We start from the raw sequence: 13,735 nt of genomic DNA, 5'->3' as shown, positions 1-13,735 counted from the left end.
AATCCAGTGTCAGATGGATATCTATTCTATTTCATACAATTATCATTATCATTAACTTTCCCTGTGAACATACTTAAAGAAGCCCTAAAAAGAATTCATAAAATCCCTAAGTTATGTGTCTTTTGAACAATCTGAAAACACTTTTCCCCCGAAAAATAGGCATATTTCAGACACTAAAGTCTTTTTTCAATGTCTTTTCAAGGGATATTTTGGTATAAGCAGTGTTGCTTTTACTTTGCCAGTGACTGTAACTGTATGTGAAATTCAGCCAGAGTTTTTAAAATAAGCAATAGATATCAGGTGAGGTAATTCTTGGATATTACATGTGGTCATTAGAAATTGAAATGCCTGTCTATGAGTTGTACTACCATATTAAATTGAGAACATATCAAAATACAGATCAATAGGCAGATATGGGGCGTGCAGAGAGACAGATGAAAACTGGCCAAACAATTGTGTGCGCGTAGAGTTGTGAGGGAGAACTATAAATCTTTGGCAGCAGCGAAGAGTTGTTATAAAACAAGATGTTAAATCCATTGGGAAAACCAGTTTGGACCTGTCAGTCATGCATAGAATATTTGATAACTACATACAGAAGGTTTAGTTTCGAAGCTGATATTGTAGATATTACAGTAGGCTAATAGATGGTCAGAGCTTTGAGGGACCGCATATAAACAGCTAAAAAAGTACTTGCTTAGGGGTTTGCAAAAAGTTCTCAAAATGAGTTTTGCCTCATATCAGTGCACGAGGTCAAAAATCCGCCAATACAAACGAGCCCATAAAAGATGTGACTAGAGTTACCTGATCTTTATATCTAATGCACAGTCCTCTGATAAAATGGCAGCCATCTAGGAAGTGTACAGAAGAGAGGTCTTTATAACTAATCCTGTTTAGGTAGCAGTTGCTGGGTATGACATAGCATAGAGAAAAGGAAACGTAATTTCCCCTTTGAATATCTTGTGTGTCCGGATGTGATGTGTAAACCTCAATTTGTTCCAGCCGTGCAGAACAAGGCAGAAATGTCTTTGTGTTTCCACTCTCAGGGAAACCCTATCCGTCTCTGCTGGATCACAAGGCAAACTACTTCAAATTGTCTGTTCGAGACTGTAAATTTTGAATTCAAACAGGTCATTACAGTGCGAATATAAACTTCTTCCCCAAAGTTCAAACATATGTTGGAATTTCGAATGACAGCCCTAGTGTGCACATGTGCACGATGATAAAAAACTGGTCATTTTTTTCCCTTTCATGACCCTTTCTCTGTGAATCTGTGTTCGTCCCATTTTCTCTTCTTCCTCGCTTCTCATTTGTCTCGTACAACTAATCACTCTCCTGGTTTAGTCCAGGGGAGCCAGGAGAACAGAACCAATGCAATTATTTTTTACTGAAGCCACTATTTTTTCTCTCTTCTCAATCCACAAACAAAACATAAAGTAAAAACAGATGCAGTGGTTTGTTTTAGACATGCAAAGCAGCTCAAACCAACCCAAAGGAGTGGGTGTGATATCCCATGAGTCTTTGGGGCCATGCACATTCTTTTGGCCAAGCCAAGATACCAACACTCACCTTCAATTAAGCTCTCTGACTAAGTGCGTCTCCACTGTAAACACACTGTTTCTTTTTTTCCCAGATAATACAAACATGAGGCAGGCTATTATGTGGTCCTTTCTGCCACTGAGGATTGTATGTATCACTGTCATTTTAGTTTACAGAATAAAGAAGGGAATAGAGGTTTACAAAATGTAATAGAAGAAAAAAAGCAGGAACAAAAGATGGGTGTAGAACAAAAATAAGAGGAGTATCTATGCCATGTCAAAGCAATCAGCAGCAGCTGTCAGAGCCGTCAGTGGGTATCCAGCCAACCTCAGTTAGTGCCTGTCAGCTCACTCCCAGCTTGCATAGAAAAACACACTGCATCCCTGGCTATGGACAGTGTTTATATCTCCTTGGCCTTTATGACATGGTCCGTTGTTACCAGCCAACTGGTGTGTCTTACAAAACTGAATCTAAATTAAGAAAGCCCAGTTTTGATAAAGCAAATTTAAATCATGGTAAAAATTGAAATGATGAAAATCAGTAGGAATCCCCATCTTGTCAGTTTCAAGATATGATATTCAGTTTTTAATTGTTCATTACTCATTAAAATTCTGAGGGTACTTATTCAAAAGATTAATAGGCGAAATCATGTTAAACTCTTTATATACAAGGTAGAGATGGCGTAGTAAAAAAGGAGGTGGTTGATTAATATCAGCATTCAGGGTATTTGAGCTCGCTGCTAACCAGTATTATACATTTTTCTATCTCACCATATATTTAATGGTAAATGGTACGAGGGGATGGTTTCCCTATGTTCGAAAACTTTTCGTGCTTGCTTAATTGTTTTATCATGTTTTAAGTTTAAGTGCTTCATTTTTTGTTTGAGACAAACTGTGATACATATATAAATGCTTAAATAGATCAAATAAAAAGCCAATTAGTATCAACCACAAATAAACAAAAAAGCTAGATGAAAATGTCGTATCTGTGAAATTGCTACATGTATAGTGCTGATTTAGCCTCAGATTTAGTTTGTAGTTTTAAATTAGAGTTTTGGAGAACTTTGAGAATTAAACAATATCTTGCATGATGACGAATGATGGTGTACAACAAAAACACTTAAAAAAAAAATGTTCTAACCTTGTTGTGAAACTAAAAAAGCACCAATCAGCAAACTGTTACAGTAACACAACATAGACAGAGGATTTCAGGGATGATGACAGTAATGTTTGGTGTTGTTGTCACACACTGGCAGAGTTGTCTGAGTCATCAACCAAAGAAAATAATTATTTACAAAGACGTGTACCGCAACAGGTCAACTTTTTCGTACTAAGCACTTGAAGAGCTACTAAGGGATAAACCTGCCTTGGAAGCGGTTTACTGTTTATGGATAAAAAACTAAAATTACATTTACAAACTTGGAAACAATAACTGGTTTTTTATTCATTTTGCCACTGACAGCCATCCTGAAGTTAAATTATTTCATTTGTCTTTCCATGTTTAGCCAATTTACAACCAATCACGTGTCATTTACATTACTGCAGACCTGTCATGTATTATTGTCAACTGTTTTCCACCAATTAGGGTTTCCATATTGATTTCACCGCTCCAATACTAAATGGAAAACTTAAAAAAAAAAATAAATAAATAAAAAGGCAACTATTATTTGAGTGTTGTTGTACCTATACCTCTCTAACTGTGAGAAACTATGACCTGAGCCTATGTGAGGGCACAGAATGAGCGACTATCCATACAACAGGAGAGACATGGTAAAAAGTGTCAAACACCCCATGATATGTTGTAGGTTTGTGATTGAGATGACCATAAAGACAGGAATCTAAGATAGAAAAAAATGTTTGAGGATCTTACTGTGAGTTTCCTAGAAGCTACAAAACTACTATTACTACAAAAAGTCACCTGCATGACCATACATCTTGTGCAAATCGGTTCAAGGCAGCAAAAAGTGTCATAGTTACCATAATATTGCAGATTTCCCTTGCTATGCATGACACAACACCATGGCATGCTAAAACATGCTGAACAAATGGAAAAGAGCACAATGTGGATACCAACTAAGACATGTTGGTGCCTTTCCATGCAACAGCCACACCAAAGAATTGGAATTTAATTACAGCTTAATTTGAGGAGCCTTTCTCTTTCTTTCTCTCTAAGATAAAGACTCCAGGATGACATGTTTTGGGCCACTAGTCAGGAATGTTGTGAAGGAAAATATTTGCTTTATTGAAATGGAAGACAATAAACCAGATGGAAACTCAACTGGACTTTGGACAACAAACAAAAAACATACATTATCTTTGTGTACTGAGCCATGAGTGGAGCCCAAGACAAAATTTGTCAAGAAGGCATAAGATTTAAAGGATGAGGCTTCGGCAGCTATATAGAGGATTGGATGATATAAACATTTATCCGTAAACTTAGGTAATATTGATCTATTTCATGTCGTAATCCTTATATTTCATCCCATCAAAAAAGGTTGTTCCTTTTTCTCAAACACTTCGCAGCGTATCTCTGATGTATTTGTGTCTGTCAAAGCCCACTGGATATCTTGTTCATATGTTCAATAAACTTCAAAAACCCACATTCGGGCAGCAAGATTTATCTCATAAAACCTTTTCTATCACAACCAAAAGCAAAAAAGACAGATATCAAGCAAAAAGCACGTGCAGGCAACTGAAATGTTTTGTTATCTGTCCAATTTCTACAGCTGTTTCCATAGCCCAAAGATCTGTTAAACTCAGTGTAAAATATAACAATTTGTCAATACATCATGCCATAAAATATGAAAAGGCAAAATCCAAATAATGACTGATTTGGGTTTTTCAGAAGCAGCGCTTTTTTCTGCCAAGTGAGGGTCTCCTGGCTGGTCAATATTACACCGAGCTGGACGGAGTGAGGGAGATGTCATCTGGATCCAATGAGCTGCTTAGAGAAAGTCTGCTTGTTGAACTTGATGAAGTGGCTCCCTGACAGAGTTACAAAAACTAAATTCTCTCCATCTCCTGCTCTTTGTTCTCATGTCTCCCTCTTTCATTTACCTTCTCGTGCCTTGTTTTCGGGTTCTTTCAGTTCTCTTGTCTTCATGTTCTTGGTCCCTATCTTTCCTCTGTTTTCTGTTTCAGCAAATCTTTCACTTACCCGGGGAAATAAGGTTCTAATCAGACACTTTGCTGAGCCAGTCTCTCTTGGCCAGACACTCTTGAAAACACCGCAAATTTATACTGAACTGCTTTCCAAACCTTGTTTTTACATTTTGGGGCTACACAGTGATTTTTAATTGCAGATAGTTTTGCTGTATCTCCTGCTAGGGTGCTTGCCATGTCTTTGAAGAAAGCACGTGTCCTTCAGTTACCCCAAATATTGCTGGAATGTTTGTATTCCTCATTGTGGCCAATGAATACAGCATCCTGCTCTCATCAGTTCTCATTTTGAAGGAATATTATTACAGGTATTTGCCCCAAAACCTGACAAGACCCCAGCAAAGACTTTTGAAGGATAAAGCTGGCAATAGTTTATGTTTTTCCTTTCCTGTCAAATAATCCCAAGGAAATACCGAAATGAATATTGAACCGACCCTACTAAGAATATTAATTAGTATTAGTAGTAAGCCTGGTATTCTACCATGCAGTAGAAACAAATCAGTGACCCACATTGTTGGGGTCACATACTCTTTCATTATGATAAACACAGACACTGTAGTTTATGTTCTCAATATGTTGCTGGAAATGTTCATTATAAATCTACATAAATATTTACTATCAAATGTGTATCACTCCACAGCTGAAAATAGTACCCAAAACATGCACTGTTTGCTCCTATTTTAATAACATTTGTAAAAACTGCAGTACCCAGCAGTTTTAGGAAATTACTGAGCCTTTTTTGAAAATGAATCTATGCATGTGTGACCCATTTTCAGGACTGGGCTTGGGGCTGAGTTCAATATATAGAGAGAGGGACAATGTTGCACCATGATGTAGAGTTACACTATCCAATAGGCATACCTATATTACCCCCAAAATGGTATACAGTACCAACTTCAGTAAGATATATCTAGTTCTGGAATGATTTAATACTCTGACAGGAACAGTTTACTTTTTCATGAGTGAAAAGCAAAAATAAAGGAACAAAATACAAAACATTCAATATCTCAGCCATAAAAAATGACAAGAAGGCAAGGAAATAAACTCTGAGGAGCCACACATGAGAGAAATAGGAAAAAATAAAACACTTTACATTTCCGCTGCTGTTGTTGTTAGCATGACCTGTTGCTGGGGACAGCATGATTTAATGTTTTTTACGGGCTGTCAGATGATTCTCATGGACTTGCAGAGATTAGTTTGAGCCCTCTGAGGAATAAAAATATGTGTTTCTATAACAGAGTGCATTAGTTGTCAGGTTGGGACAAAGGGGATCAGCTGTATCTTGTAAGGCTCTCCAAACAATAAACTGACTGTTTTAATCTCGCTCCTCAAAATCTTTATGAGAAGGCAGCCTCTCTTCCACCCCCATGTTTAAACACAGTGTGCTCTGTCATCACCTCATCCACTACTGCGTAAATGCTGGTTTAATTGGAAAAAACTTCACCATGGGCAGCAATTTTCCCTTGAAAAAAAGGAAGGAAAGTTTCGCTGACCAAACAAGCCAAAACAGAGAAAGCGTTCACATTCTCTGAATAATAAATCATCCAAAACGCCTGAGTACCTTCTCACTGTCAATGTGGTCGGGAGCCAATTTATTGGTTGGTCTTCAGTTATAGCTTGAAAATGCCCTGTTTGTTCCTGAGGCCTGGCATTCAACCCTGTGAATGCGTTTTTCCTTCCCTCCCTTTTCCTTCCTGCTATTTCAGTAGAAAAATTTTCATATAAGAAAAGTGATTTATTCTGCTGTTGGTCAGGCAGTGTGTGAACTAAGGGTGACACAGAGAGGGAGCGTGTCCGTGTGTGTGTGTGTGTGTGTGTGTGTGTGTGTGTGTGTGTGTGTGTGTGTGTGTGTGTGTGTGTGTGTGTAAGATTCGGGCCTTCAGACTCACATTAACAGAGGTTTCGTTATAGTCTGCTTTAGGTCATGGATGAAGGTGGCTGCAGGGTGAGGGTGGCGGCCTCAGGGAAGAAAATTGCTTTGTGTGTTTGTGTGTCTGTGCACAAAAGGGAGCTGGCGAGAGGCACATGGGAACGTCAGTCATGGTGAAAGAGCAAACTAATCTCCACCTTGGTTTGGTCTGATGAGGGCTTCGTGTAAACATACTCGCTGTAATCAATGACAGAATCCCTTTGTGAATTCTCCCTCCTATCCTTCTTTCTGCATCCTCTACCCATTCTCCGTGGCTGTCTTGGGCAGCCATATTGCCGTTTTTCTATGTGTGTCTGTCTGCTTGCCATTTCTATCTGTCTGTCTGTGCAGGCCTCAGCACCCTTGTTCAGACCTAATCTGTCTGTCTGTCAGTGCCTTGTAATTGGAGCTGTTTAGGGGGTCATCCAGCCCAGGTGGGCGGGCTGGGGGAGTGTGTCTGTGTGTGTATTTTTGTCTAGTTGTGTGTTCGTGTGTGCACTCAGGGAAAGGAATGCGTGTCGGACCAGGAACCCCTGCTTCCCACGGCTGCGCCACCCGTGAGGCGTGCATGACAGGCATACTGAAGGGCAGACGTCACACTAAAGAACCTTACAGGTGCACTGGAAAACTTGATTCCATTGTTCAAGTATACGCCATTCTCCTCTGCCAATAACTTTCTTCATCCTAGCTGGTGATGTTAATTCTATCTGCAACCAATTTTGATTTTGTTACGAAGTGACTTTGATGCAATAGTGTGCAGTGACTTTTACAGATAGGTAAGAAGAGCCGAAGAACCAACTACACCCCCTCTCCCATTCCCCCAAAACAACCATCCATCTTGATGTGTGATTCAGCTGTTTACTACACCTATGAGAAAAATATGGACCAGACTCAAACGTGGCCTTTTCGTGACAGTAGTAGTATCAGCAAGTCTCTCTTAAAGTCAGGGCCTGTCCTATCTCATGACTTTGTGCTGGCTGTCTTTCCTGTGCTGAAAGTCTCTCTCCTGCATTTTGGTGCACTCTGTCTGGACATCTTCACCTTTCTGCCCGCCTTCCTGGCTGAACAAGTATTATTATTCCTTTCAACTGAGAGAAAACATCCTGCCTCAAAATGCTGTCTCAAACTTCGCAAATTTACTGCACAACTTGCACAGCGAACCCTTCAGCTCGTTTAACAGAAAGGAAAATATATATTAATATGATAACTAAAAGGCAGAACAGAATTAAAAATCTAAAAAGGAGTTATTAAAAGCTGCTCCACAATACACCCTAACTCCTTGTCGTCACACATGTTGACTAAAGTGATTAGTAGGACAACTTGTACTGATTGGAGATAATAAATCACAGTGTAATTTGCTCGTTTACTTGCTACTGCTACCTCTTAATGATTAGGAAGAAAAAGCCTGTTGAAGTAATTTGGTAATGCGCAAGGACAGTTTCCACACACATCTATTTGTATAATAATGTGCGCAGTATCATAACTGATCTCAGTATGATGGAAGCTGAATCAAGGGCTGCTTGACAAGCACACTTGTCTGTAGCTAGCTATGGCTAGTCACCTGTCAAAGATCCCACGATTATCCACAATTCACATGCACATATGTCCAAAAAAGGCTGCCCCCCCCCTGCTTGACAAGCCGCAGCCTTTGTCAATGGGACGTGGCCACGCCCATGAACGATGCAACTGCTGGTAGTCAACTGAGCTTCCCGAGACAATAGCCTACTGTGGCCAAAAAAGGGCAGTAAATTACAAGATCAATGCAAATATCAGATCTTTTATTTATCCTTTAACTGGTCAAGCACTGCTTGCTTTGCTTGTCCTGACGGTGGGCCACTGCTTTGATGTTGTTTAACTGAGATGAAGGGAATCTCGAATTTTCCAGCTCTCTCGTAGTCCAATACATCTATTTGTCACTCTTGATTAAAACTTTCAAACTGGATCAGTGGGTGTTAAACTCAACAGGGCATGTCAGGTTTCTCTTGATGGGAATTGGAGGGTATTTAAGGTATATCGACATTGCTTCCAAGTTTGTGAGCCTCCCTTTCTTGGTTTTGTCTAGAAAACCTGTGCTGTGTTGAAATTGCAGATGAAAAGGCCTGATATCATTGTGCACGCATGAAGTTTCGGGAAAGTCTTTCCCAGGAATTGCATGCCTCAGTTGAATCTAATTATATTGATAGGGTACATACATATACCAGACAAGCATGCACCAAAGGAGTAACAGGCTCTTTGGAAACCAAATGGAAGATGCAAGAAATCAGCAACAGACTGCAGGAAAAAAAAAAAAAATTATTTCCATTTCCTGAAACAAGCTCTATGCAGCTGACTGTACTGTGCTACTCTGTTAAAGGCCATAATTATACATAACTTTGTGTCTACAAAATACATTTATTGAAGAACTATTTCAGTCAAACCCAAAGAAAATTAGTCCTAAAGAAAAGGATCTTTACATACTAAATAATTCTCTTATTGTTTCTTAATATACAGTTTAAAAGAGGTCATTGGGTCAATAGTGATATGTTTTAATTACCCCATATGATACAGTATATCTCTCCTTTGCACCCGAAAGTTAAGGCCACCAGAGAAAGTTCAAAAATCTTGACTTTGATCTTCACTTCTCTGTTGAACACACAACAAAATCTCTGTTGCAGTACACTCTTATGTGACAGATACCCCTAGTGTTTAGGGCTGAGAGGTTACAGAGCCAATTTGAGACAATGGTAGTTTGTTTTGTTGCTGTTTCTCTGTCTGTGTGTGTGAGCAAGGTCGAGCTGCAGGGTCAGGCAAAGCCACCCATACTCTTCTGGAAAGAAATGATCATTTATCACTTGGTGATTCACAGGGATAGGGTTACCAGAGCAAATGGAGGAAAGCTCAAAGCGACAGAGGGAGCGAGCAGGAGGAAGTGTTACAAAAATTATATAACTATTCATAAGCAAGCATTTATTTAAAAAAAAAAAAATGCTGTTAAGTGTTTTAAACATACGCTGGTGTCCAGATGACAAACAAGTGAAGAAGCAATATGAACAAGTTAAGTACTGTATTTCGGATTATAGCTCCAAACCATTCCAGTTGAGTTAGCTACCCTTGCACAGGTGCACTAGGACCTAAATGATGCAAATGACAGATAACAAGTTTCTTTGACATAATTCCCAGTCATAAACACAGAATGCTTCTTAATTTAAGGGAATTTTGAAGCAGAAAACCAAGCTACTGTGTACTCTAACACTTACTGAGATTAGCAATGTCAGCACACATTTTATAAAGATTGACACAGTCATAATTTAAAATCCATCATGTGGAATAACCAATAATCTAAAGTTCCGCAGGCCAGAATAACCAGGAAATTACACTTCAACCTCCACTTCTCTGAATTTCCAATTTATCTAGAGTTAGGCCTGTTGCATGTTGGAGAGTTAGACTGTCAACGCTCTTGATGAAACAGGCGCAACACACCCAGCCTCTGCTTGGAAGATCTCACGGCAACAAAACACCTCCTTTGCAAAAACAGCCATTGAGAAAAGGTCAGGATGGAAATTGGGTTGGAGCAAGGCCAGTGCATCTACTTCAGCAGCAATGACAAGAGCTGTTAATTGGTAGCAGGTAACATCTGTTCTTGGGGAAATTAGGATCAATCTTAAGACATGCTTACTCATGTCCTCCAAGCTCATTCCCTCTGTGTGTGTGTGTGTGTGTGTGTGTGTGTGTGTGTGTGTGTGTGTGTGTGTGTGTGTGTGTGTGTGTGTATTAATATGTCGCAATTTGAAGTCGGAGGTTTGTGAATGGTAGTGTTTATATGTCAAAACTGGAATAGACACAAATGTGAGCTTGTGCCTGTTAGAGAGAGGAAGAAACAGAGAGAGCATTTGTACATCCATTCATACACAGATGCGACTTTGTGTGTGTCTTACTGTGTGTGTGTGTGTCAGGTCGTCCTCTGAAGTACCCTGCTGACAGTAACCAAATCCCTGTCAATGTGTCTAGCCAACAGACAGATCAGTGAAGGCTGCCTGTCAGGTGCAGTGACCCTGGCCTCCCAGGCTCTTTAGCTGTGCATCCACCATGTAGACTGGAGGTCAATGACAGGGGTGGGGGATTGTGGTGGGATGCTAGTAAAGATGAAAGAATGTTTTGCAAGGTGGGCAAGTTGGGCAAGAATGCTTACTAGTATAGACCACTGTTAAACACCCCCAAATTCATCCACTAATGTTATCTATAAATACCAAAATAAGATGAAATGACCTCTTATTCCTATGTCCGACTTCAAAACCAATAGGCATGTTTTACTGCTAACCCTGAACCTATTTTCTGAATCACATTATCTGTATCATACAGACCCCAAATTTGGTCAACTTGTGTAATTTGGGTGAACCACAGTCAGATTCACAAACTGAGGAAACATCTCTGACACAATGCTTTAGATCAACAAATCAAACAAACTTATTTAGAGCAGTGGGAAAAGCACTTTCTCCCCCCTGCAGGGACCAGGGTTCAATCTTGCGATACAATACTTTCATCTTGTTATATATATATATATATATTTATATCAAGTGCTTCACAACTAATGGCCAGAACTTGGCCATATGTAGCTGGGGGAATAACAACTAAAACTATTTCACAATACAATGTGACAGGAAAGTCCATTGTACTCAATGGAGCACAAACAAAATTTAAGATGCTTTATGTATCTCTTTTCCTGCAGAATCTGCAGAAATTTGTAGCCATGCTGCCTGGCTCTAGAGATGGCAATGTTGATTTGTTGAATGGTCCATGCTTTGGACTGATATACTATATCTCAACAACTATTGCATAGATTGCCATGAAATTTGGTACAGATATCCATGTTTCCCAGACAATGTATCCTATTGACTTTGGTGTTCTCTTGACCTTTCCCCTAGTGCCACCTTAAGGTTGACATTTGTGGTGGTTTTGAGTGAAATGTCTAGACAACTATTTGATGGATTACCATGAAATTTGGTACAGACATTCTTTTGCCCCTCAGGATGAATTGCGATCATCTTGGTGATCACCTGATGTTTCATATGGCGCCATCATCAGGTCAAATGTATAATTTGCAAAACTAATGACATTCCCATCGACAAGATTACAGTCATGGTAAATATTATCTCCTAAATATTATCTCAGCATGTTAACATTGTCATTGTATGTTAGCATTCTGAATTTATCATTTAGCTCAAAGCACAGCTGTGCCTAAGTATAGCCTCACAGAGCCACTAGTACAACTGATTGTGATATCAGTCTTGTCAAGGGTCAAGTGGTAGCACTAAGGACAAGATTGTGGAACACTATGTCTGTGTAAAGTTAGGAATCGCTATCTAATTTGTGTATTTCATTACTAATTTCAATTCAATTTTATTTATATAGCACCAAATCATAACAGAAGTTATAGAGCAGGTCTAAACCGTACTCTTTATAGTTATATTTACAGAGACCCAAAATTCCCCCATGAGCAAGCACTTGGTGACAGGTGCAAGGAAAAACTCCCTTTTAACAGGTAGAAACCTTGAACAGAACCCAGCTCATAGTGGGCGGCCGTCTGCTTCGACCATTTGGGTTGAGAGAATGAGAAAGATGGAGGGGATGCATTATAATAATAATAAGTCTAAAAATAAACTAATAATTACAGTAATAGGGCTATTAATAACACTAATAATAATAATAATCAGACTTAATACAATAATAATAATAATAATAATAATGATGATGATGATGATGATGATGATGATAATAATAATAATAATAATAATAATAACTATTGAAGCAGTGTGTGTTGAGCAGTAGGTGGTTTGCGGTTACAGATCCAGACTCTGCAGCTCTGGAGGCAGAAATACCTGCAGAAAGTAACAGGAGGAGAGAGACGAGAGAGCAAGACTACGGGAGGGATATGCCAACTTAGTAACATGGGATATGAATGCCTATGGATGGAGAGGGAGGGGAGGAGAGAGGAGCTCAGTGCGTAATGGGAAGTCCCCCGGCAGTCTAAGCCTATAGCAGCATGACTAGGGGACGGTTCAGGACAAGCCTAAGCCGGCCCCAACTATGACCTTCATTAAAAAGGAAGGTTTTAAGCCTACTCTTAAATGTATAGGCGGTGTCTGCCTCCCAGACCCAAACTGGAAGAAGGTAGAGGAGCCTGATAGCTCCCATTCTACTTTTGGAGACTCTAGGAACCACAAGTAACCCTGCATTCTGGGAGCAGGGTGTTCTATTGGGGTAATAGGGTACTATGAGCTCTCTCAGATATGATGGTGCCTGACCATTAAGAGCTTTGTAGGTGAGGAGGTGGATTTTAAATTCTATTCTGGATTTTACAGGGAGCCAATGCAGAGAAGCTAACACACGAGAAATATTATCTCTTTCCCTAGTTCCTGTCAGTACTCAGAGTGCAGCATTTTGTATCAGCAGGAGAGTCTTTAGAGATTTGTTGGGATAGCCTGATAATAAGGAATAACAATAGTCCAGCCTAGAAGTAACAAAAGCATGAACTAGTTTTGTAGCATATATAAAGTGAGTAGAACTGGTCCAAGCACAGAAGCTTCTGGAACTCCATGATTAACTTTTGAGTATATGGTTGACTTATTATTAACATGCACGAACTGAAATCGATCTGATAAACAGGACTTAAACCATCTTAGAGCGATTCCTTTAATGCCAATTAAATGTTCCAGTCTCTGTAATAGGATGTGATGGTCAATAGTGTCAAATGCAGCACTAAGATTAAACAAGAAAAGTACAGAGACAAGTCCTTTGTCTGATGCAATTAGAAGATCACTTGTAACTTTTACCAGTGCTATCTCTGTGCTATGATGCACTCTTAATCCTGACTGAAAATCCTCAAATAACTATTATCATCTAAAAAGTCAAAAAACTGGTTGGTGACAGCTTTCTCGAGGATCTTAGAGAGAAGGGGAAGATTAGATATGGGTCTATAGTTGGCTAAAATATCAGGATCAAGAGTAGGCTTTTTGAGAAGAGGTTTAATTACAGCTGTTTTAAGACTGCGGCAAATAGCCTGTTAAAGACAGATTGATTATATCTAATAAAGAGGTGCTAACTATGGGTAAAACTGCCTTAAAAAGCCTAGTTGGGATGGGGTCCAAGAGACAGG

The sequence above is a fragment of the Xiphias gladius genome, chromosome 22, assembly GCF_016859285.1.
Source record: "Xiphias gladius isolate SHS-SW01 ecotype Sanya breed wild chromosome 22, ASM1685928v1, whole genome shotgun sequence".
Taxonomy (NCBI): domain Eukaryota; kingdom Metazoa; phylum Chordata; class Actinopteri; order Istiophoriformes; family Xiphiidae; genus Xiphias; species Xiphias gladius.
The sequence above is the reverse complement of the archived record's forward strand: the minus strand, read 5'-3'. Positions refer to the sequence as shown.